General features: G+C 36.5%; 1 protein-coding gene across 2 annotated transcripts in view; it reads left to right on the top strand.

The window, feature by feature from the left end:
* Positions 1–26,101, top strand: part of prickle2b (prickle homolog 2b) — a 99,245-nt gene that overhangs the window by 26,652 nt on the left and 46,492 nt on the right. The window contains exon 1 of one of the 2 annotated variants that reach the window (XM_065241467.1): positions 23,795–24,092. The exons of the other annotated variant lie outside the window; for it this stretch is intronic. The gene's annotated coding sequence lies outside the window, so the exon portion shown is untranslated. Of the gene's footprint in view, positions 1–23,794; positions 24,093–26,101 lie in introns of those variants that run through there. 2 annotated transcript variants of the gene reach the window in all.

The following is a 26,101-nucleotide window of genomic DNA, read 5'->3' as shown; positions in this document are numbered from 1 at the left end:
TTATAGTTTTTTAATCTTTTTCTCGTAAGGGGAACGAATTGTTATAATATTTCGTAATTACTTATTACATTTATTATAACTTAAAATTGTGAATTAGTAAAACATGTGGATGTCGTGGAAACAAATTGTTAATTTGAATTATATCCGTATCAGTTAAACTAGGTCTAATAGCCAACAACACAACTGTACATAACTGCTATTTATCAGCTAATACTTTAATTAAATGCAATTATCCAAGAACGTCAGTACAGAAAACAATTAGGCTTACTAAATATTTTTTTTATGTCGGAGCGGGATCTGAGCGGGAATTGGTTTATTTGCGAGCGTGAGCGGAAAGTTAACGGAGCGCTTGCTTAGGCGGTGAGCGACTGAGTGGAGCGCTTGAACAGTAGAGCGGAATATTTAGCGGAGCGTCACACCGCTCCGCACCGCTCACATGCTCTGATTCACACTAAGTGCAAATACTTTGTAATATGTGGAAAACTAAGTTGGCAAATGCTATTCTCACTAGCTCCGCCCACCAACCGCTAAAGTTTAAAAAAGACACGCAAAGCTTAACGTCTTCAGTAGGGTCGGCAGTAGTGATAAAGCTCATAGAACGTGATGTCTCTGTTTTGAATCACAACCTCGGCCTTCTCCCTTTATCTATCATGTATCGCATTTATTTTCGATGAAAATGAAGAAAATGTTCGAAAAGTGGAAATAAAGTGTTTAATAAGAATAAATGTATTTATTGTGTAGGGGTTGGTATATTTATTCTCCCAATAATGCGTATCCATTTAATAATTTTAATTAATATAATCCTTTACACTCTGTATTTTTATTGCTTTCTGTTAAAAAATACTAAGGTGCAAACAGTATCTAGTATAGATAGCATCTAATTAATTATTCCAAAGAACTGCTACTTTAACATGGTGTAGATAGACTATATAGCTATTTTCATCGATTGTAAATAGCATATCACTAAGAAATGTACATCGTATTTAACGATATTTGCACTTAGCGTAAATAGCCACTGCATTTAAAACAGAGGTAAATACAATTTAAAAGAGACAAATGCTATTAAAGTGCACATATTTTATTGCTAAAATCAACATTTTTTTGTGTATTTGATAAAATACAATGTGTTTTGCGTGGTTTATGGTTCAAAAACACATTATTTTCCACATACCGTAAATTTTTGTAGCCCTAGATATCCTGCCTTCCTCAAATGCATGGATTTTGTATCGTTTTTAAGAGTGCTGTGTCCCTGATTGGCCAGCTAATCTGTACGATGTGATTGGTCTGAATACCTCTGACGTCAGCCAGAAATGTGACGCTCCTTAACCTGTTTGAAAGATTCGCTCACAATGCAATGATAACAGGAGTTAAATAACAAACTGAGTTCGAAAGGGAAAGGAATTACGATAATGTCGGTCTTGTCTACATCACCAATCCCAGGAAGTAAACTGTTGCCTACAATTTGTGTGTTTGTTGTAGTCCAAGAAAAGAGATTTACATTTGAGACGATAAATCACATCATCGTTTACTTTGGGGTTTGTACTTTTTGCATATTGATAACATGTACTAATACACACTTACACACCAAAGGAAATTTAAAAAAACGTGAATCGTAAAATAGGTGCTCTTAAAACTGTTGTGACCCTGTCTGTGAAATCCAGGCTGAAGTTTCTTAAACTAATTCTGAGATTATAAGCATCAAAGTTTGATTTCATACATCGATAAGTCAATATTAAAGATCTCAATGTTATATTTACATTATGTAGGATGATTTTATGTAGAAAACCATAAATCACAAAAATGACTTTAGCTTGCTTTTCACAGACTTTAGACTGGCTCACATTCTTCCCCTACAAAATCTTTCGCTGGCACATTTGCGTTGACCGACCAAATGAGACAAAATGTCCCCCTGCGATCTGAGACTCCCTGTACACAGTTAATTTCCTTTCTACAGTCAGACATTACTACAGTTAGTGAGGTTCAATGTAAGGTTACAATTATTAGGAGGTGAGTTCATTGGGGATTTTTCCCTTTCAAAGTTTTTGTCGATTCTCCCATAAGCCCAAGTCTTTGTAATTCGGTGACTGTTAGCTAGCGGGATCTAGTGCATATATTAGCCAGAGGCAATGAACTGTCTGACTTGATTAATGGCAGGAGACAATTGACTGTAGAGCTTATGGGCCTTACTGTGCAAATACAATAGGGTTGCCATGTGGAGACACACACACACACACATATGCAGAGAGGCCTGGATTGTCCACTAGAGTGAATCTTTATAGAGTTCCACTTGAGAACCAGTAAGAGACATACCATATGGTAAAACTATCTTTGGGGACATAAAATAAATGAATATGGTTCCATTTCTAAAGCGGAAATAGATTTGAAGATATAATGTGTTTTCCAGGGTCTGTTACAAGAAAACGCTGAGACCTCCGGCTACGTCTCTCGATCGTTGTGTCATCAAAAATCACATATAACGTTCTCCGGCAGGCGCCGTTAGGACGTTCATAGTCACAAAGTATCTATAAAAGATAATGCCAAGCTCCATAACAACCTCCTGATAAAATTCTAATGGTGCTGCTATTTCATCCAGTCATAAATGAACATTTTATGACAACACTCAAAGATAAATCTCGGCTGGATGTTTGTAAATGTGAAAAGTAGTTACGATTATCTTTTGAAATATCCTCCTCTTGTCAGAGCGAGCTGGTTCTCTCTGATCAAAGCTAAGTGTGTTTGTGTATATGCTTGTGTTTGTGCGAATCTGAGCTTTGATGGCTCTTCCAGCCTAAAAATGCTTCAGATCACGCTGTCTGTGACGCCAGAGCATTCAGCTATTTTCAGAAACAGAAGCGCATCATCGAACATCTTCAAAGACCTGCTCACTATCAATGTCTCACAAGTGATGCCGAGTAATATATGTGTATATGATCTGCATATCGTATATTTATCGGCATGGAAAGCTGCTAATTGAACAAGGAGACATAATTTACATCTTCATTAGTTATTATTATAATTTGATTGTGATGTTGATTAGTAAGCTACAGTACACTCTAAAAACAAACGGTGCTATATAGCACCAAAAGTGGTTCTTTGCTCGTAATCATAGAAGAACCGTTTTTAGTGCCATATAGCACCGGTGAAGCACCTGTGTAGAACCATATAGTGCTATGTAGAACCAAATGTGGTGCTATATGGCCCCTATATGGTTCTACACAGGTGCTTCACCGGTTCTTCACCGGTGCTATATGGCACTAAAAATGGTTCTTCTATGGTTACGATTCAAATCAACAGTTTTGGTGCTATATAGCACCGTTTGTTTTTTTAGAGTGTAGTGATGACAGCAATGCATAAGTGATGTGTTAAGTATTTAGAATCATACAAAAGGAGAAAGACGGGTCTCTAATTTTTTAAAATCTTTTAAATGTTTGTTACCTATTTAGATGTCCTGAGATCAATAAATCATCTTCTTTTTTATCCATGCACATCCGAAGCAACTTACAATACATCAAGTTATAAATTTTCATCAGGATGTAGACTATTAAGAGGGCATGAAAGTGTATTTACACTTACAGTCTTTTGTTTTTTATGTTACCGGTTTATTATAGGTCAAAGGCGGCATGTAATTTTACCTGCTTGCTTGTGTTACCATGGCAGTGAATGTAAGCCAGCAGCGAAGGTCATGCTGAACTTCAGTGAAGCTGACAGCCTTATGATAGACCTGTAGGAAGGGCTGCTGATTGCTCTACTGTACCTATTCATTTCAATTCCTTTCATGCATGATGACTTGATTTGCTTTATTCAATCAGATCACATTATCAAATCATATTCTCTTTTAAGCATGAGATATGAGTCATGTCCAGGTTTTATCTATACAAAAAAAGGTTAAATCATTTTCCTCAGCATGACTGTGTATTTTATCCTTTCCCTTTTTATACGGGGCTCAACACAAATCATTTTTTTATTCTGGCCCAGTCGGGCCAGTGCTTCAGGTTTTCACTTGCCCTGCCAAAATTTTCACTGGCCCCAATAAAAAAATGTCAGTGTCACATATTTAATCATTCAAAAGTCAAGTATAGTTGTATGCATATACAACAGACATGTTCCAATGTAAAAAGGCTCCCAACTTTTCTGCTTTACCAGTTAACTGACAACAAATTGTGCAAAATATTGCATTGTTTCTTTCATCGTGTTTTACCCAAGTAAATGTCTGCTTCCAATAATATACATTGATGAAAAAATATTTTAGTGACTGAGGGTGAAGCACTGGCGCGATCGGGCAAGTGACAATACTTTTTACTAGCCCGAACATCTCTTACGCTTGCCCCGGGCCAGCGGGCAGTTCTTTATGTTGAGCCCTGTTATATGCATCTACTGTATGTGTCAAATCCTCACATTCTCGGCTTTAGACCAATCATAAATTCATTTTTTTTATGTGTTAAATGCCACAACAATTTTGAAGAATTGGATAAACGACAGAGCATACATTGGATTTTAATAGTTGAGCTTCAAAGTGTTTTACCTGGACAAAGGAGGTTTACTGAATATATTAGGATATTGTCTGCATTTTTGAGACACTTACCTTTATATAGAAAGCACATTTGGGTGATTCTCACGAAATCCAGACTTAAAAGGTGTCCAGCATCAGATTTTTTTAAAAAGCCATTGAAGCCATTTTTTTTGCACATATAAGATTAAGGTCTGAACTTACTGTAAGCATTATTTTTAGAGGATTTAATAAAATATTTCCTATAGAATTATTTACATTTTTTAGATTATTATTATAAAAAATTATCATTACCGCAACATGATATTACATTAAATGTATGCATTTTCAAACTCATGTTTCGGTAATGAGAACTAAAAAGTTGTCTAGGTACTATGACAAACAAAATTTCAACTTTTATCTGGAAAAATAAAAACTGTTTACCTGGTAGCCATCTTTAGTGTCACAGTCAATTATGTCCCTTCCAACATTTTTTTTTAAAAGGTTAGTTCTTTGAGGGCTTATGATTGAAAATTGTTGCGGAGGATGAGAAAAGTTTTCTTGGACACATTTAAATTTCTTATTATTGTCTCTACATTTACCAATGATCACCAAATACCACATGTTTCTTTACTGTAAATGTTTATAGTATAACATGCACTGAGGCTTTTAATTTTTTTGATTTTTTTATAATACATATTTCCATGTCAAAGAACCCAAATCTAGAACCAAAATTGGTTTGTATGATGTCATTTGAAATCATGTGCAAAATAATACATGAAGAGATGTTTGTAACTGTATGCTTCTTATTTTGATACTCTCACTTTGCATTTACTTTTTTATAAGTCTAATTTTGCGAGAATCACCCATTTTAGTGTGACTAGATTTTTTAGAAGTAGATATTTTTTGCATGTACTTAGAGGATTTTGCAGCGAAATACAGTCACATTAAATAGTATACCAATGAAATGACTAAAATGACATTTGTGAAAATAAGGCATTTAAATTACTGACTGCAATTTTTTCATTGCCATTAAAATAAACCTAACGTTACATGAACCTAAACATAAGAGTCTGATAAAATGCTCCTTTACAGAAAACATGTTGGATGCACTTAAGGGTTTGCATTGCTCTTCCTATTATATGTGTGAAGTTTATTAGGAATAATATAAACTGTATGTATAACTTTTAATTTTCTTTTGTATCATATTTTTAATGTTTAATCACTAAAAGCTCCTGGAATTTCACTTCTTAATAAAAATGTCCTGCCCTGGCAGTTTGATAGTTGATTTTATATTGTCTCCATAATGAAAAATGTGAGGGTAGTTTTAGTTTATTTCCCTGGCCATTAAGTGAACCCAAGCGAACTGTGTGGCCTGTTTAAATTTTTATTTATTATCTTTATTCTCTCTCTAGTTTCCTAAGCTATCATTTTATTTCTCTCATTCAATATCTTCCACTCTTACCCCCTTTCTTCCATGAGAGGTCCTTACAAGAACCATTGTAAAGAATTTGGCAAAATGCATAAGCATAAAAGCCAATCTGTGTTTTTTGTCTCTGTTATTCCGATGTCTGATATTCAAATTTGCACTGAAATAATAATGAATTGAAAGCCATTACCAGTCTAATGTCTCGATTCCAGTTTAATGTTTATGAAAATCTAATTAAATCTAACCGTGGAGCACAGTCCCACCAGGACTGGAAATCTCCTTTCTTAAACATGAGCTCAGATCCCTGAAACAAGGATCATCCAAGCGCTTGGCAGTTTGTACTGAAGCACTTGTGATTTGTGTTGAGCTTGACACATCTCCCATATGGTACAGCAGGCGATGCCAGAATTTTTCTATATTTTTCTCTTCTCCTGAAACGTTATTGCGTCACCAATGAAAACTGTTTTTGCTGCGAATGACATGCATGTAATGCTTTTGAAAAAAAAAATGGATTTACGTGTTCCTGCTTTTCCTTTTTTTGGCTACTCGATCTGCTACCCATTAATTCTCCCCTCCGATCGCTCCCTCTGTAGACTTGTACATTTTAAGTGGAGACAGCTTGTTTAGGCACGTTATCCAGGAGAGGGAGATATAAATGTTTGGTCTGTGAGTTGGAGGCAGATGGTATAGTCTCAGACTCTGAGCTTTAAGCCAAACTTTAATAAACGTCACATCTTATTAGACCACCGTGATGTCCTCACCTTCATGTACAATGCTCATCTGAGGATCTCTTTAAAAGTGGAATCGATTTAGTTCAAACCAACCCAAACCAGATCACGTTTGTCTGTTTTAAAGGTTGGTGGTCCGTATATGTCTTCACCTTGATGGTAGTTCGTTCCACCAAAAAAGGTCTGTGACCATGTTCATAAACTACTAGGAATCACACGAACATGTGTGTGTGTGTGTGTGTGTGTGTGTGTGTGTGTGTGTGTGTGTGTGTATGTGTGTATGTGTGAGCATCAGCAAGTTCTTTTTCCAAGTGGTGTGAATTAGCATTGTAATTGCTGACAATGAGGCCAAGAGCCCAGGGAGAGGATTTTGGGATAACCTGTTGCCTAAGCACCAGAGGGAATGATTATCTGCACGCGCAGTCGCGCACACACATACATGCATGTTTCTTTGAAGTAACTACTTTCTTTTTATCTCACACTTGCATTTATTTGCATCTGTATGATTTCAGTCTTTGTAGTGCAAAAGCGAATCAAGTTTTACTTCACTTTAATGAGCTCTGATCCGGTGCCATGAATATTTGTGTCAGTGAACCATTCCTCCTCAGGAGAAGTTTGCCATGTTTGGTGGCACATTTTACAAACACATTTAACTTTGCTGTATTGACGTGAGATATACAGAAAATTTTGTGGATAAGAGAGAGAGAGAAAAAGGAAAGAAAAAAAATCATACACACTCTCAAAATCATTGCCAGTGTGATTTACAACAGACACAACCCTAAGTTGGCATGAGCTCATATTCACCTCCTTATCCTCACATTTATAATCACAGATGTTCCCCTCGAGTTTGCTTTGATATTGTTCTCTGACCTTTGCAAAGTTCGAAATTTGCTGCATGTTCTTTATAAATATCAGCCTGACAGCTCGCGCTCCAAAACCATCTTGTATTCATTGAATATGTGCGAGCTCACGCTCAGCTGATAATGATTACGGTCAGAAATCTCTTTCTCAATGCACATCTGTTTCACACATTGGGCGATTCGGAGTGATTCAGGACAAATTCATGCTAAGTGTTTATTTGCTCTGCTTTCAAATTATCTTGTCTCTTTGAGGGAGTACAAATGGGAAAATCCCGTAATCTCACTTGGGTATCTATCATATGTCTTGTTGTTACTACATTACATATGGTCTGTGCTTTGGTTAGGTCTGGTACCCCATTGGGTTCTTGTCATTCATTTTAGTACCAACATGCTTCTTTTAATAAAATGTGTCTTATTCACAAAACTTAGTGCTGTTTGCAATTTATATTGCATTGCAATAATGTATTACAGCCCTCGGATAATATCAAACATAAAAAATAGTAAGTGCAAAATTCTAATAAGTCACTGATATTTGAAACTTTGGCAAAAACATGTCCCACTAAGAAAAGTGCTAATTCTGTTGGAAATTAATAACATTTTCATGAAGAAAAAGAATCAATGTTATAATCAGGGGGTCCTTTGCACGTAAGGTTCCTTTATAGGTTTATTTTTATTTTTTATTAATTAAATGATTATATGCTGGCCCATTGCCTACAAAATCAGTTTTCCTTGGTTAACAGATAACTATTTCAACTTGATTTAAAAAGCCATAAGTAATAATTGAATTGAATAATATATTTACCACATGAAAGAGTACACTGTAATATGTATTAAAAACTACAGTGAGTTTTGACAATATTTACTATTATTTTGTGATTGCTCAAAATGTGTCCCACATATTCGTCACCACCGTCAGATATTTATAAAAAGCAATAAAATCAGACAACTACAAGGTCAACTGCATTCCTGAGGACCCCATTTTCAAACCTTCAGCTCTACTGCATCCTTCAAGATCACTCAAGCTCCTGTATGTTTGCTATTTTCTCTTAAACGTGTTCATATTTTTGGACACTGCTACTGTGACAACCATAACATGTCAACATCGTCTCTTTTAATACAAAAATATGTTTATAAATAAAAAAATCATTACTTTTTCTATTTAGGCTTAAAGTAAATGTTGTATGAGTAATAACTGGAAAAACGCCTATTTTATGAAAAAAATACAAACAGGGGAGGTTGCACCAGTAAATTGCTGAACAGCCAAGACCTTGGTCTATAATGATATACCTTCAGATTTTGTAATTTAACAAACATTTTTTTTCAAAATTTAAACCTGTTTTATCCAAATTTCCAAGAATCACTGAAGTGCATCTCCGTGGCCAACCAATGGACATTAATGCTAAAAATACAGTATAATATTACTGCTGTCTTTATCACAGATCGTACAATTAGATTTTTAATTTTTAATTTTTATCCTCTGAATATTGTTGCTCATTGTTTGTAATGAAACTACAGGTTCTGTATTTAAGCTGTCAGTGATGTGGCCACTGGGGGAATCGGTAATGCTAGCAAAGCGCTAATGTAAAGCTAAAATGAGATTGAGCGAGTGTGGCATTGAGGAAGTGAATTATTATCACATTGTCACTCTAACACACATTGTCACCCACATTGTCTATTTATGTAGGCTTATAAATGCAACCCACGTTCAGCTAGACACATTCATCACAGATATAAAGGCCAGAGAGGAACAGAATCAAATAGGAAAGTGTTTTTGCTTTTGGAACCCAACATTTGTATTGCATTTGTTGATTTACGTCATCCGAATTTTTCGTCTTCTCGCCAGGATGCGGCTCATTAGCATTAACTTGTATGTCAGCCCCCCACAGAAACTTCCACAGAGAGAAAAGCTGTAAAGTTTTATTCTGCGATTGTTTCAAATAATAATACGTTTCACATCAGCACGAGTACCTCATTTGAAGCCAATAATAGCACCATGTTTGACAGACCGGCATTGTGCACCATTTCTATAAATTCTTCCGAGGCGAAGGAGTCAATTTTAATAGCCTTTCAATGAAGAAATGATTGCATTCAGTGCAAATTGCTTTCTCCATTGTTTTTCATTAGTGCATGGGAGAAGGAGGGTCTTCCAGTCGGTCATTGTTTGTGGGGAGGGAGTCGCGTTTCAGCGTTCCTGCGTCTGTCTGGCTCTTCCTGCTGCTCCTTATGATTAAATCATTCCCAAGCTTACGACACAGATACACGGACACACATCAGACACATGCGGCTCGGGGGAGTGAGCGATGCGATCCACACTTCAGAATACAAAAGAAAACAAAAGAGGAAGAGTTTGTCTTCCAGACCGGGTGATGATGAGTCTTTGTTCTCTGGGCAGACAGAAGACCAGTTGGCTCTTATTGCAAGATCTCTCTCTCACTCAATCTCTTTGATATATGACATCTGTTTATGTGAAATTGGATTTCAGTGGGTCCCTTGTGGCAGGCGGTCAAACATCTCCTATATTTTATCTTTGCCTTGTTGTAAGTAAGAAAGTGAAATCGAAAACAGGCGATGTCAAGCAAAGTAAAGAGAGATACAAAAATATTTTAAGAATGAAAGACATAATAACAGAAAGTAATACAGTGCAGATCTAGAGAAAGTGCTCTCTATGGTTTCGAGATTTCTGTGATGCGTAACTAGCAGATGGGCTGACACAAGCGTTGTGAACTTCACACTTTGCTGTCAGTAAATGGATCTCGTATTTCCACATGGGAGTTAGACTTACTGACTTCAGTTCAGTTTAGTTTAAATTTGTTCCCTTTCAATTCACAAATCACGAGTTACAGTTTGAACTGAACTGGCCTTACAGGATGATACGTTTAAATTGGATTGACTTAAAGGATGCTGGGAAATAAATGTTTCATATTTTTTATTATATATTAAATGTTAATTTTTGTTGGTGTATTATTATGTAACCTTTCTGGAAATTTACCAATGTGTTATGTGTGATGACAATAGGTCATTCATACTAAAAAATCAAATGTACTATAAATATTTTTTTTCCGTCGTCCTGAACTGTTCTAAGAACAGTAAGAAGAGGTCACAGTTATATTTCCACTTGACCTTGGTTCGGCATGACATCAAAACCAGGCGTGTCACACTGAATTGCGTTTTTTCTGCCAAAAGTTTTGATCGCCCAGGATGGCTGGGATCAGTTTAGGTCGTAAACCTCGCCCTCTCCATGTGAACGAAGGCGCCGTGAACCCAACTTAAAAATTAAATAATTTTTTCCCAACGATTGTTTATGTTATTTTAGTTATTTCTTATCATGTTGATATACTTTTAAATGCTCTCTAAGCGAATATGTTCGACGTCACTTGTTGTTGATATTTGAACTGTTTTCAAACAAACGGAGCGTAGCTAACTCCTCCCCCTCCCTTCCGTGCTTTCGTGAACGCGACCAACCCCCACCCCCAAATCCTTCTTGCCGTTTATTGGCTGTAAAACTTTGTTTTGTTTTGTGGTGCAGGTTTGGCCACTGTGTGTATATTGAAGTTTGTAGAGCCTGGGCTGTCTACAGAGATCGCGTTTTTTTACAGTTTGATCAGTGGTCAGGTAGCAAGCAGATAGTGACAAAAAATGTTATGGTCTAAAACGCATGAATTCGCTTAGAGAACCTTTAAGTGTTTGTTTTTTTATTAAGTTTGGTTTAAGTTAGTTATTAGATGTTATTTAACAGGAGTGTTACGATCAAGCGTGCCGCACAAGCCATGAAAAGTGAAGCCAAAACGTCTCGATCGCCCCCCAGTGACTGGTCCCAGTATAGGTCATAAACCCTGCCTCCCCATGTTATTCAATGGGACTTGAGACCAACTAAACAATTTAATTACACTTCAATAATCTTTTTTTCCGAAGCTGGTTTCTGTCATTTACTGTAGTTTTTATCACGCTGATGTAAATTCAAATGTTTGTTTTTAAGGTAAGTTTGTTTTTAGTTAGTTATTTAATGATATAAAAACAGTGGTGTCACATCATGATTGACAGCTATGATATCGTGTGATATGCGCATTCTGCGAGAGCGAGGGCGGGGTCTTGATTTTGCGGCTTTACTACTGAGCAGGACTGGTCCCGAAATCGCTACTGCGCAGAATCAAGACCCAAGATGTCAGCGCCATATCGGGACACTGGCGGCTTCACTTTTCACCAATGGAAGAGAGCGAACAGGCATCGTCCATCTTTTTTTACAGTCTATGCTTTAAACTAGTGCAATTTAACCACAGGGACAGCTGTTTAATATGTGTATTTGCATTTGAATAGAGCTGCGTTACTGCTTTTTGACATTTTTTGAACCAAACAACTCCCCTCCATCTTCTTCTTCGTTGGATAACTCCTCTCCCGGGGCTCACGAGTTAGCAAAGTGCCCATCAAATAAACACTTCAGGATTTTGCCGGAAGTAATAGGTCATCCAGGTACTTTTCACCTACTGTTTTTAGAATACTATGAATTCAGACATACATTTATGCGGTTTCGGACGCAGCCATAGGCTACAATCCAATTTTTTATGCTAAATTTTTGCCCCAGTGACGTTGAATTTGGAGGTGTGGCTTTATTATTGCTTTTTTCAAGCAATCATTTGTTTTCGTTAAGTTCACATCATATAAGTTCATGCAAATTAGTTTATACGAATGACATCTCCACTCAGGATCTGTTACTTGTCTTTTGTCAGTTTCTCCTTGTAGCCGGCCAAGCGCACTATTTGAGCGAAGTAAACACAAGTTCATTTAAGAAAAATGTTATTTACATCTCATACCGTCTTTAAACTCTTGCATCATTTGTGTTACATTCCAAAGAGCTCTGTTATCATCCCCAAAGCGGAAAATTTAACCACATCCGTACCGGCTAGGCCGGATCGTCACGGAATGCAGTGGTTAAAAAACTAATTTTGTGGCTGCATCCTGAAAACCACATACAGAGGTTATCAAAAATACATGTGACCTTTTGTAGCGTAAACGTTAAGCTGTCCTCATGCGTAACGAAAAGCAAAAGAAGATCGATCAAAGAGCATCTGTCACAGCCAAATTTAGATTTATTCATTCTGCACCCTTAGAAGTGACATCATTCTTGCTATTTATAATAATTATTATTATTTATATACTCGTTTTCCTTGCATATTTATGTATGCTTAGCAATATTTAATGTAAAACAATAAATTCTATGATTAGATTATTTTCCCTTTTATCTTACTGTTTAATGCATAAGAAGCAATATCACCTAACTGAAATATTTATTAGGCCACCACACCATGTCTTCCCAGGGGGAGAACAGGCTGTTTTGCTGCATTGGTTGGATCATTGATCTGTGTGTGTGAGTTAATGTGTTGACCAACAGAGCGTGCCCTCAGCTGCTGCCGGTCAATAGAAGTAATATTTGCTGATTAATTTTGTAGCCGCATCACAGGATGGGGTAACTCTGAGCGGATACTGTGTGCGGGAGCATCGTGTGTCACATCCGAGAGGTCCGCAGCAGGGAACCCTGCCAGCCACAATAGGTGCTGAAAAGAATTTACCACACCTACTCAATTCTGCGGTCAGGATTATTTGACTTGGCTATTGTTTGGGTTGCTTTCAAGGCGACAGGTCTTTAATTACAGCAGGAAACCTGTTTTGTATCATTGGAGATGGTTTAATAGGCTATTGTTTGGCTGTTGTACAAATGGCAGTGCTGATAAGATAAACACGCTTTGTTTATTTATACCTACTAGCCAAAGAATGGTTTACAAACCGAAGAATGGAGTTAAAAAAACAAGGAAGCTTGAATGGCAGACTTTCCATATCAACCACAATATTCCTAGGTTCTAAATTTGGAAGCCCCTTTCAACATATGGTGTTACTGATGTGGTCTGGGTTTATCTCTTTGTTTATTTGTCTGTTAGAGGACCGTCTCTAAACCCTGCTGTAACTTTAACTTTTATATGATCAGCATGTTAGACATGTGTTTCTTTATATTTGAGGTTATTTTAGCAATATGAGTATGCCATGAATACCATAAAGATATAAAGAGATAAGTAATACGTTCATGTAGCAGTTAGGCAAAGTAATTTTTAGGATGCATTATTACACGCTTATTACACGGCTACTTGCCACATAAGAAAAAAAACTGGACATGAATATGAATTTGAAACATTTTATTGGCATATTTGTTTTAAATTAACATTTTAATCCTTCCGCGAAACTTTGCACAGATGCATAAAATGATGGTAATACCTTATTAAGATCCTCTGCTTCATACTTGTCTGTCTCCATGTTTTTCTGTTTTAGCCAGTCTTTGAGAAGTTTTAATCCCCATTCTGTATTTTTTTGTGTGTTGGCTTCGTAGCTGTCATGCTCTATTTTGTCAAGTTCAGTCTCAGTAAGCTCTCTGTGTCTTGTCGTTGTTCGTTCTTCTATCCACTGTTTAAATGTTTTGTTTTTTCCGTACATGTTAAAATTAATGTCAAAATGTTGTGGTTGTCCAGTGTTTTTCACAAGATGGTGCCAAACAGTAATCTTTATTGGCGCGGGGCGATTTAAATCGTACAAGTAGTACCGGCTATGCGTTATTACTTTGGAGCGGCTATTATTTGAAAAGAACGAACCTGCAAATGTCTCAACTGACCAATCAGAATCAAGCATTCCAGAGAGCCGTGTAATAATAAGTGTTAATACTCTGTCAAATAGTTTTATAACAGTGTCATGAATATTCTTCAGTTCAAAATGTTTTTTTCCAGGTGTTAGAGAAATAAAATCAATCAACAACAATAATAATAATGATTATTAAAATGATATTTTATTGCGTTTGGAGACCTAAACCTAAAATTAAATGAAAACAGTACAATAATGGGTTAAGCCATGCAGTGTTGGATCCATATCACTGCAAAACAGTTAATTACATAAAATTAATTAGTTAAATTAATTAAATGTTTTGTTAGTTTTTTATTCTATGTCATTGTGCACATACATAAACTTAGGTATAACATTTGGACGTGTCTGTTGCATTTTGTTAAGGTATTTAAAATTATTTGACAGAGTTTTAACACTTATTGACATTTTAATGAAAAGTTAAATTTGTACCACTGTAGTTGAGGTCAAGAAAAATATTCATGATGCTGTTATAAAACTATTTGACAGAGTATTAACACTTAATGACATTTAAATGCCAGTTTAATGTAATGTTAACCCATAACGCTATAGGTAGTTTCTTAAGTTTGATATTTATTCTGTTATGTCATGTTTATGACAGATTTATGACAAGTTATGTCGTATTAGTTTGTCAAGTTGTCATCTTTGCATTAAAATTACATAATTGACCAAATGACACTTAATGACAGTTGAAATAAATGTGCATAAAACCTCCTTAATGTTTATGACACGTGTCATGTCATGATGATTATGAAGATGTCATGTCAGTCTTATGAACACCCCTTCAAGTAAAGTGTTACCGAAAAGAACATTTAATACTAGTTTGTACTTATGGTGTACCTGCATGTTGTTCAGGGTAGGTTTAGGGTTTGGGTCAAAAGTGTCATAACATGAAAATATGTTAAGGCCGAAGTATGGTACATTTTTTTATGCGTATGGTCCTTGTACAATGCGCGCACCGGCAGATTTTTGAAACACACCTACATTGCATGCGTAGGGCGTGCATGTGTCTACAGGAAAATGTAGTATGTAGCCCAGGAGATGCATTGTATTTTTTTGCAGTGCGCATGCACTGTCTGTGTACACCTATGAGTCAAAAAAACTATGCTTTGCAAGGCTGTCCATTGAACCATGCGCATATGTTCGCGTACACGTAAACAACAGACTGTACTATGGGCTTTAAATCTTAAGTATATAAAACAAGTTCATTACATTGTATACATTCTTTCTTGTGTTAGTACATATTAAAGACACCTAAAAGTAAAGTGTGACCAAATTTGTACTTTTTTTTTCAAGGCAGAAGATTTGTCTTTTGGTGCGCAATGCATTCCAGAAACTGTTCTCATACAGCTGTACATTTTTCTGTACTAAAACGTGTCAGCTGGACAAAGCGGTGTTCTCAGCATGCTGATACAGCATGCTTTGTGGGAGAGGTATTGAGTCACATCTTCATTGACCTTTGTCCGATATCTCTCCTGGTGGTTTAGGCAGAGCACGCACTTGGAAACCTAATTTTATATGTGCAGTCTTGTGTGAGAAAGTGAGGGAATAAGAAATGTAGTATGAAAAGAGCTCGTCAATCTCTTTTCAGAGACGGATAGGATAAAGGTCACAACCTCTAACTGTTTCTCGTTGTCTCATCTGCTCTCCCAGTTTAATCAAAACCTTAAGGGAGCTCCCATCTTCTTCAGTACATATGTTGCCTTAGGCTGTATGCTGTCAGTGACGCGCACGTTGCGTTTTCAGTGGTTAAATGCTCTGCTTAGTTCATTTGATTGGCAGCTCAAGTAGATAACTAAATAAACCTTGTCAGTGTTTGTGTCTTGTAATGTTCCCTTTGGGACCTAGAGGGAGTTTCTGTGATGGGCGAGTTAAACGTTGTTATGGCGGTCTGTGCATTGGAATTCTTAAAGGTCACTATCATGTGGGGGTATCATTATTGTATTTTTTTTCTAATAATCGTACGTTATTGTATGATTCACTTTGTACGAATTCATATGATTTAGCCAACTCATAAAATATGTACAAATTCACCTTACAGTAGATCAGGATGGATTATTGGAAAATGCAATAGTGAAGCCACACCCCCAAACCCAAAATCAATAGTGGAAACGTATATTACTGTGTATTAGGGTTGCATAACGATTAATCCCGATAAATCTATTGCAGAATAAAAGTGGGAGTTATATATAAATATGCACACATGCATGTATAATAAAAAAATTATATATATATATATATAATTTTTTTTTATTATACATGCATGTGTGCATATTTATATATAACTCCCATAATTATTTGTTATATTATTTAGTTTTGAAAGCTTAGAATTTTCCATGCAGCTGCTTTACAGAAAGTTATAAAACTATAACATTTAAAAGTTATAAAATTTAATAGAATTTACAGAATTAATTTAGGATCGTGCAGAATGCAAAGCTAAACTTAAAGGGGACATTCCATGAAAATCAGACTTTTTCCGTGTTTAAGTGCTATAATCGGGTCCCCAGTGCTTCTACCAACCCAGAAAACATGAAAAATAGCAACCCTGTAACTTTGTTTTGGTAAGGCTCTCTCTGCAAGCATGTGAATATATAGGTCATTCGGATTTCGCTCCCCGCATGACGTAGGTAGGGGATCTGATTTTAATGATACCGCCCCTTCATCTGCGCTATCCAACCATGAACGGCCTCACGAGTGCGATAGACAGAGAGAAAGAATGACTGACAGCACGACGCGTTTGTATTCCCTCAAACACAAATAGGAGCCTACAATCTTATAACTTGTAGTTTTAATAATCTTTCTAAAGATTGAATTAATGCTCTAAAGGATTAACCTTACCGTAGTGCAAGAGAGAGAGCGAGTGAGCGAAAGAAGGAGAGAGAGAGAGAGAGAGAGAGAGAGAGCAACGCGACCGTACACTGGTATGTTGTTTAATATGTTTCTGTGAAGTTTATATGAATGAACACGAGGATTAATGCACTGCACGAGACAGAGTGAGAGAACAACGCGTATTCACTATCATACACAATAAGCATAAATATGTTGTTTAATGTTTCTCTCAAGTTTCAAATGAATACAAAGAGTTACAAGATAGAGAGTGAGAGACTGACAGAAACGCGAATGTGTTCAATGTGTGTACACAATAAACTTAAACATGTCATTTGATCAGTTTCTCTAAAGTTTAAGCATTAAACGTGTTGTTTTATTACAGATCATTTAAATGTGCTCGTGTGGTTTGGTCAAAAAGAAAACTTCTGAGTGTTTGTGGAAGTGTAATTTATTGTAACATGCTGAAAATCATTGTGCCTGTTTAAAACACTATGATACCTAAAAGTCTTTATTTTTTATTCCACAATGTTCCCCATCTGCTGATAAACATTTATTTAGTATACATAAAACAGATGATTGACTTTTTAAACTTGTTAAATTATATAATGCTTAACATTGCTCACTAACTTCTTTCGTGAGAGAATCTTCCTTGATGCTCTGTCTTCTCTACAGCGCAAGCGCTTGAGACTCCGCCCACCTGAGCGGCTCGTTTGGATTTAAAGGGATACACACAAAAACGGTGCATTTTTGCTCAGCCCCATAAAATGCCTATTTTAACATGCCACAATAAATTACCTATAGGGTATTTTGAGCTAAAACTTCACACATGTACTCTTGGGACATCAAAGATTTATTTAATATCTTAAAAACGTCTTGTGGAATGACCCCTTTAAGGCCAGATCTGGGACAATACACAGTGTGCAGTTGTCTTGAACAGTAATAACATTTCTAGGACAATTTTAAGCAGCAATCTTTAAAATGTCTCCCCAGGACCAGATTTAATGCAGTCTTACACAATGTGGCTTTTATATTTCCAAATAAATGTCAACATATAAACATAATGTGCTGGTTTATTCTGCAACAGTAAACAATTGCTGTGAGTCACTCGCAATGCTTGAATTAAATGTCAGAATGGAGGCTGCGGAGAGTTTATTATATAAGTAAGAGATAATAGAGGTAGTGGGGCAGATTTTGGGTAAGGTTTTGTTGGTGAGGTTATGGCACAGTGAGTTTGTTGAATTGAGGACTGAGAGCAGATCACGCTGGGATGATGAGGCAGTGATGAGGTGCTGAAGCTCAATGGAATGGATGAGTGATGCTGAACACTGCTTGCTTGTTTCATTCGGGAATGTGATGGTTTTTGCTGTCATCATGAAGAGAAATATCAGAAACAGCTGTCATGAAGGCGTCATTTTTTGCAAACATAATTCTTACGTTTTTATCATCATCAATATTATGGTCAATGTCATTTATTAGATGTAACTATTTTGTATGTCTTAGTGTTTGTGAAAACAGAAATTGCTTTCTTCATCTTCGAGTTTATAGGTTGTTTTTGTCTTCGGTTTATAAGAGGAAACTGTGATCTCTAATAACACCCTGAAATGAAACCAAACCATCGCTATAATTCCTCCATTTCACCCATCACAGAAAGATGTCTCCCCCGACACCAGCTTGGTATTGCTCATCATGTCTTGAGAGGTGGTCTTATTATCCCACAAGAGAGTGAAAAATACTGACAGAAGCCAAAACCCTGCTGGTCTTAGCTGGTTTAAGCTGGTTTTCTAGGCTGGTAATATCTGTGTTCCAACCTATCCTCTCCAAGCCATGTGACTGTTTAGGTCCTTTCCCTTAAATACGAGAAGCATTAAGTTAGCGTCTCTACTGGCAGTAGGTGAAACTTTCGCCTACGGTAATCATAAAAAGATGAAATGCAATGATGACATCTATTGGGAAAGGATTTTCTATTTAAACCACCAGGATTAACAATACAGTTTATACACCAGTATTTATATCAGACTATGCATTTTAAGCTAACAACGTAACTCATTTATTAATATAAAACACAGCATACAAAAAAAGTATATATATTCCAAGATTTATATGAGAAACAGACGCAAGATACATGTGATTGTGACTTTTTCTTGCGTGATGTGCTTTATATGATTGAGAAGTGCTTGGGGTTAGGTGCTCTGAAATATCTTTAAAAACATAAATGTTTATGAAACCATTTATAAATGGAAAGAATAAAATGCTTTTTGATCTTTTGCAAAAGGCAAACGACCTTGAAACGTAACCATAGGTCGTAATAAGCTGCTTGCAGAAGTGACATATGGGGTCATTTTTTGGATGACAGTCTCTTGTGTTCATATGGTTTTGCTTGTCTCCCAGACTCCACTCACAGGTGTCCGATAAGCCTTTAAAACCCAAAGACCAAACCAGCTTGATGTCCACCTAAGATCAACAAATCATCTTAAGCTGTTAAACCTTTTAAGCAATAAAAAACAGCAAGAATAAACAGGAAAATGTTGTGTATATGATACCATTAAACATCTTCGTATTTGTATATAGGCTATTTGTTTGTGCTCATTGAGGCTGGTATTGCTATAATTTCCTTTGTATTCATCAGCTAAATATAAATGGGGTTTTATTATGTTATGTCAAAGCCCATTATCAAAATATTCATAAAAGAAATGACTTTATATTGTGATGGAACCATTTTATATCATATTCCGCTTCTTTCCTGTTTTTCTCTTTTCGTCTCTCGCTCTCCTCTAAATGAGAGTGAGTCTATTGATTTAAGAGGCCAAAAGATTTTGATACATGAGTGTTTAGGCGTCCTGTTCCCTTTCACTATCCAAAAAGGTTCAGCCACTGATTACTTTACCGTCCTGCTCTCTCATTTTTATCCATTTCTAATGCCTTCTAATAGTACTCTCTCTCTCTCTCTCTCTCTCTCTCTCTCTCTGTCTCTCTCTTTCTTAGAAACTGGGGGGTTTAGAAATGTCTGTATGTGGGTCACATATTTTTTTCCAGCTTATACCAAAAAGTACCTTTGTGAACTTCTGGGTCAAGCTGTTTCATTCATTAAGTGTGAAAACAGTTCTCGCTCTGTTTTTTCTCACTGTGGCTCTTGAATCCTCAGATTTCTCCTCTCTTGGGATACTCTTCTTTATTGATAACTTCAACTAGTGATGGTGTGCCTTGAGAAATACTTTTTTCTTATTTTCTTATTTTTTAAAGCAGACTCAATTTTTAATCATCAGAGGCATTGTGACAGAGTGACTTTACTACACTTCTGTGATATGAATTATTGTTCATGATATATGAATATTAATGATAAATGAATGATATACATATTAAATAGATGATGCAACCAGTAGTTTTCATGTGGATAATGAAAAGCAGGTAAGTATGTGCTAGCTTACATGTTTACAGTATCACAGTTAGTTGGCAGAAGTTTCTGCATGGTCTTAAAGCTGCCATTTTACATGCATGGCTACAATTTTTTGTCAAGTAATCAGAACATTTAAAGGTGGAATGTGTTGAATCTCTTAAACAGAAATACAATAATATAATATACGTAACTATATTATCAGTGGTGAATAAATAATTTAAACCTTTTGAAAAGCACCCCCACTCTGGCCCAAACCATGAAAAGACCTACTTTCACTAAAAGGGTTGTTTTTACTAAACCATTAAGCATAACTATGGTATCATTAGAAAGAAGACACTTTGAGCTTCATTTTCCAGGTTTCAAAATTATTTTAAGATAAAAATAAAAAAAAATGAGAGAGGCTGAAGTACATTGGAATAAAATGTTTTTGCATAACATCTTTTTTAATACAAAAAATCTTAATGATAAATATGTCTGCGAAACCTAGAAATGCAATGATGCCAAAGCCACAAGTCAAAAGAAGTTATGTTTCACGTTTGAGGTCAATAGGCCCAAAAATGAGGTTCTTGCAAGAGTTTTTGTAAGACTAGTGCCTTTTCTAAGTGCCAGTTAGCCCCAACATAAGTCTTTTGTTTACATGCATAGACGTTCGTTCTTCTTCTTATTTATCCTTATGATAGCGTATAAAATGCCGTTTCCACACCAGGAAATAAAACGTCACACAAAGATCGTTGGATTTGTTATGTAATTGGCTACACGTTCTGTCTATCAATATTTTCCATGAAGTCATTGGAGGAACAAGCGAGTCAAATGACGTCACGATATATGAGAGCGCTGTTTGGATATTATGTATTATACCCCCGCCTACTTTTTGAATCAAAGTTTGAACGCGGGTTTGAACATGAGGGTAATCTCATATACAATTTTACAACGTAAATAGTGCTCAGATTGTATATTATATTCTATTACAAGATGTGGACAATATATCTATATTTCACGGATTATACGCATTTGTGGACAAAAATGGTCATTGGATGTATTCTATAAGACGGTTTTCATGAGTTATTCACACGTCTGAAACAGACTGGATTCGATTCGCGATCGTTATATCAACGCAAAGGTAAGGAGTCCCGTTTATATTTTGCATGTTGTCATCTGGACTTAACAAAATACTACATTTATGATGCTAGAGCATCTGTATCTCAAAACAGAGACCATACACTGATGCTAAACCCATAGAGCTTATAAACTATGTTTAGTAATGTTAATATTATTAATGTTTGTAGACAGTAGGCTTTATAGATATTGTGAGCAGCGTTAAAAAAAAACTGATGTCATCCTGCCCCCGAGCTAGTGCGCGTCGAGGTTAAATAATAAACTGTATTGTTAAATTACTAGAGTGAGCCGTTTTTATCTACATACACCACAGGTCTCCTTACAAGGAAATTACTGCCATGTTTCTACAGTAGCCCTAAACAGACAAACTGTTCTACAGAGCGCATTTCATCCCTACGTTGTATTAGACGACAACATGTTTGTGTTGTGACCTCTACAGTAGCTTCTGTTGGTTGCAGTTCGCAATCTCATCACTAGATGGAAAAACCCACACTGGACCTTTAAAGGGGACATTTTTTTGAAGATGTAAAATAAATCTTTGGTGTCCCCAGAGCACAAGTTTGCACATGTCAATCTTTAGCTCAACATACCATATAGATAATTTATTATAACATGTTAAAATTGCCACATTGTGAGCAAAATGTGTCATTTTTGGGTGTGTCCTCTTAAATGCAAATGAGCTAATAAAATGCAAACACTGATCACCATGATGGTGGTTTGTTGAAATTGAAAATTAATTATGCTGTCATATATTTTTTTCCCTTTCTGCACTAAATGGCAGTTCCGTGGTTGGACAGTGCAGATTAAGAGGCGGTATTATTATAATAAGATCCCCTTCTGACATCACAAAGGGAGCCAAATTTCAATGACCTATTTTTACACATGCTTGCAGAGAATGGTTTCCCAAAACTAAGTTAATAACACAATGTGTTTGCATGGTTTATGGTTATTTTCCACATACCGTGCATTAGTTCCAGATTTCACTCTCTTCCTGAAACGCACAGATTTGAAAAGCTTTGTGTCTCTGATTGGCCAGCTAGTCTGTACGTTGTGATTGGTCTGAATACCTCTGACGTCAGCCGGAAATGTTACTCTCCTTACTAACAGGAGTTAACTTATAGGCTGTGAGTATGAAACGGGAGGAATTCTGATAATGTCGGTCTTGTCTACATCACCAAATCCCTGGAAGTAAACTGTTGCCTACAATCCACGTGTTTGTTGTAGTCCAAGAAAAGAGATTTACGTTGGAGACGATAACTCGTGTCATCGTTTACTTTGGGGTTTGTACCTTTTGCAAATCGTTAACATGTACTAATACATCAAAGGAAATTTAAAAACGTGAGTCGGACAATAGGTGCTCTTTAAACTTTGGAAAAAGTCTGATTTTCAAGTATAATTTGATTAAATGATTAAATATAATGATTTTCAAAAAGTAGAGGAAGGCAAACATAGACGTTTTTGAAATGCTATTCCCATAGATAGTTAAATATCATCAGTATGTGTATTTGAAGAAAGAGCTGATTATTGAGGTGCTCCATCTCACATCACGTGACCAGCCAGGCTTAAAATGCACATGAAAATCTTGTCCTGATGGATGCATTGATAACAGGTTGCCTGGTGCCGAGCTAACGTATAATTACGTTGAAGGGTAGTGCGAGCAGCTGTGGAATTTTTACCATTGAAATAGTCTCCATCTTTTAGAGGCAATGTTGAACTAAAATGCTGCCTGCAGGGTCATATATGAGTACTTGTGGATTTAGCGTTGAGAACAGGTTTGTGGTAACAGTGGCAGGCTTTTTAATAGAAGGGATGCAGAATGAGGGATTACGGGTTGTCAAGTAGGACAAATGTCAGGTTTTTTTCACCCAATGTGATTGAATGTCTTCAGGAACGTTTTCTTTGTAAGTGTAAGACATACAGGGAGTAAGCATCTTTATTTACATCCATTACCTTGTAATCTACATGATTTTTAGCTATTACAAATAATTAAATGATTGTTTTTGCTTACAATGAGGACATCAGTTAAATTTTGGATTGGGTTTAATATTTTACAGTGTAGGTGAAATTGTCCCATGCTTCCAGTTTACATTTAAAAAATGCACTTAGTTGGTAAAAGTCTTGCCCCTTTTTTTCAGCTGAGAGGTGATTTTTAATCAGCTGGACTGTTGAGCTGTGATTGGCAGAGAGATTGATGACTCATGATGGGAGTGGAGGGTGCTGGGAGGCAATTTTAGTCTGAGAAAGTAGATTTGTCTCTCAGTACTTCCAGCACCGGTCTGCACGTATTGGTTTTAATCGCTCTTTCCTTTTTCTCCTTTACTTATTCCATCAAATCTTGATTTAAACTTCCACAGTTTGTGGAGCGAAAAAGTAAAATCCCTCTTATAGGGGTCACCATCAGCTCCTTTTCATTTTGGCTTTTCCTTCTTTTTGTTCTTAAATTTCCTACACATTTTCATTTAAGGAGGATCTGGAAGGTTGTACTCAGACTTGTCATCTATAAGCATTTATTTTATGCAGGTGTGAGACTCTTAAACTTTTCTGAGACAGCTAGCGCCAGACGAGAAGTGGTGAAGTAAGTACTTTTTAACATACTCTCCGGATTGTGGTTTTGTGTGTTATATGCATGTCAACGCAGCCTACCTAACATACACATGTTGAATTTTGCCTTCCAAGTTCTTTCAGTTTTCAGCTGCTTTTAATCTTTGTAATTGCCAGACACATTTCGGTTTGGTTAAGGGATCTTTTTGTTGTGGTTATATCGCAAGCAAATGTATCTCGAATGTAGCCCATATGATATACAGAGAGGGAAGCAACACGTAAAAGGTTAGAGCTAAAGGCATCCACAGCCTGTCATCTCAGCTGTTAAGATTTAAACAGACTGACAGCACACACATCTCAAAGTATCTCACAGCTGTGCGACATGCCTCCTGCTTTATTTTTAACCTATGCTGTTGTCTATAGTAGTGGTGGGCCAAGCCATCATATAGTGGTTAGGATGTGGTGTTTCTGTATATTTTTTTCTTTAAAGTTCAGGGTCACCGTCCTTGTTGCTGTAAAAGACAGGATTTATGCAGTATATTTTGTTTTGGTCTTGTGTTGAAACTATTTATCTCTGTTGTGCATCTGGATAGGACTGTAAATCGTGACAGTGCATTCCACAAGGACATGTAGACGTCTTTATTTATGGTGCTCGTGTGTAAAGGATTGTGGCCCATCCTGCACTTAGACCAGATTTTATGTGATGCCCTATAGTATCCTGCACACGCCCTTTGTGGCTTTTCCTGTAATATGTGCACACAGACGAATCAAAGCATCATAGACAGATAATTTATTCTGACTGTACCACCCACAATATTCCCACACATACAGATAATATAGAAAAATCACAAATGAGATCTCAATGAGATTGCAATGCCAGCCATCAGATTAAATGGAAAGCAAATTTGCTTAAGTCCCAAGCTTTTTTCTAAGAAAAAAAAAATAACCCAAGTAATCTCATATGCGTGTTAGATATAGTTTCTCAACAATGTCCCAAGCTGTGTTTAGATTTGCCAAATTGCAATGTCAGAGTTATAAAACTAAGATGTCTTGAGTTGTCCTGTACACATTCATTTTCAGCATCATTTCGTAATTTTATTTTCCCCAAGCAATTTTAATTCAAAAACATCTGTTAATGCTTAAACATGACGAAGAGCATCATTAAGACATCTGTAAGAGCTCTGAAAGACCAATAAAGTTTCTCCCACACATTCTTATCTTTATCTCTTTCTTCCTCTCTTCCGTGTTTATCTTTAGTCCACATTGTGTTCACTAATTCTCTTAACACCAGTTGTCAGTCTAAGTGTCCAGCCATACGCACGGCACAGTGATTATGGGGTGAACGTGTAGATAGGAAAGGCATGTTGAGAGGTGGAGAAATAGGAACAGAACCCTTAGTCTACTTCGTGGATATGGGAAGCTGTGAATGTCGCCATTGGTTTTTTTTTGGCTGGTGCCCCCTTAACATCACACATCCACAATCTTTCCCTTCTGCTGCTGCTAGCTCTGTTTCCTGCTTTCACAGTCACGGCCAATCAAAACTGAGAGTGCAGGGCTCCCGGAGATCCGAGTTGGTCACCCAGACGGTATTCTAGACATGGACCAATGATTCATAATAGCCCTCTTTAGTGCTTCATACATACATAAACACACACTTTATTAAACCCTCGTTAAACAAAGGGTCATGAACCTGGCTCGCTTAAAAAAAAAAATCCATGCATGTTAAAGGTCCTGTAAATGATTTCAGGTGTTACTCTTCACAAAACCCCATCCGCCACTGAAACCAGCGTCAGCAGTGATGCCATCACGATGATTCACAGGTAGAGATCACTTCATTCACTTTTTCGACTACGCAAAATTAGGAAGCGGATGCTTTTTTTTGGAGGACCAGACTGATCTAAAGGGAATTTGTATTATTTTAGGAGGTGACTAATTTGTATACCATACTTTCCAGACTATAAGCCGAGCTGGAGTAAATGTGTCATTAAGACGAAATAACATATATAAGTCACAGTGGACTATATTTCAAGTTTATTTAGAAAA

The sequence above is a fragment of the Paramisgurnus dabryanus genome, chromosome 14 (assembly GCF_030506205.2).
Source record: "Paramisgurnus dabryanus chromosome 14, PD_genome_1.1, whole genome shotgun sequence".
NCBI lineage: Eukaryota > Metazoa > Chordata > Actinopteri > Cypriniformes > Cobitidae > Paramisgurnus > Paramisgurnus dabryanus.
The sequence above is the reverse complement of the archived record's forward strand: the minus strand, read 5'-3'. Positions and strand labels throughout refer to the sequence as shown.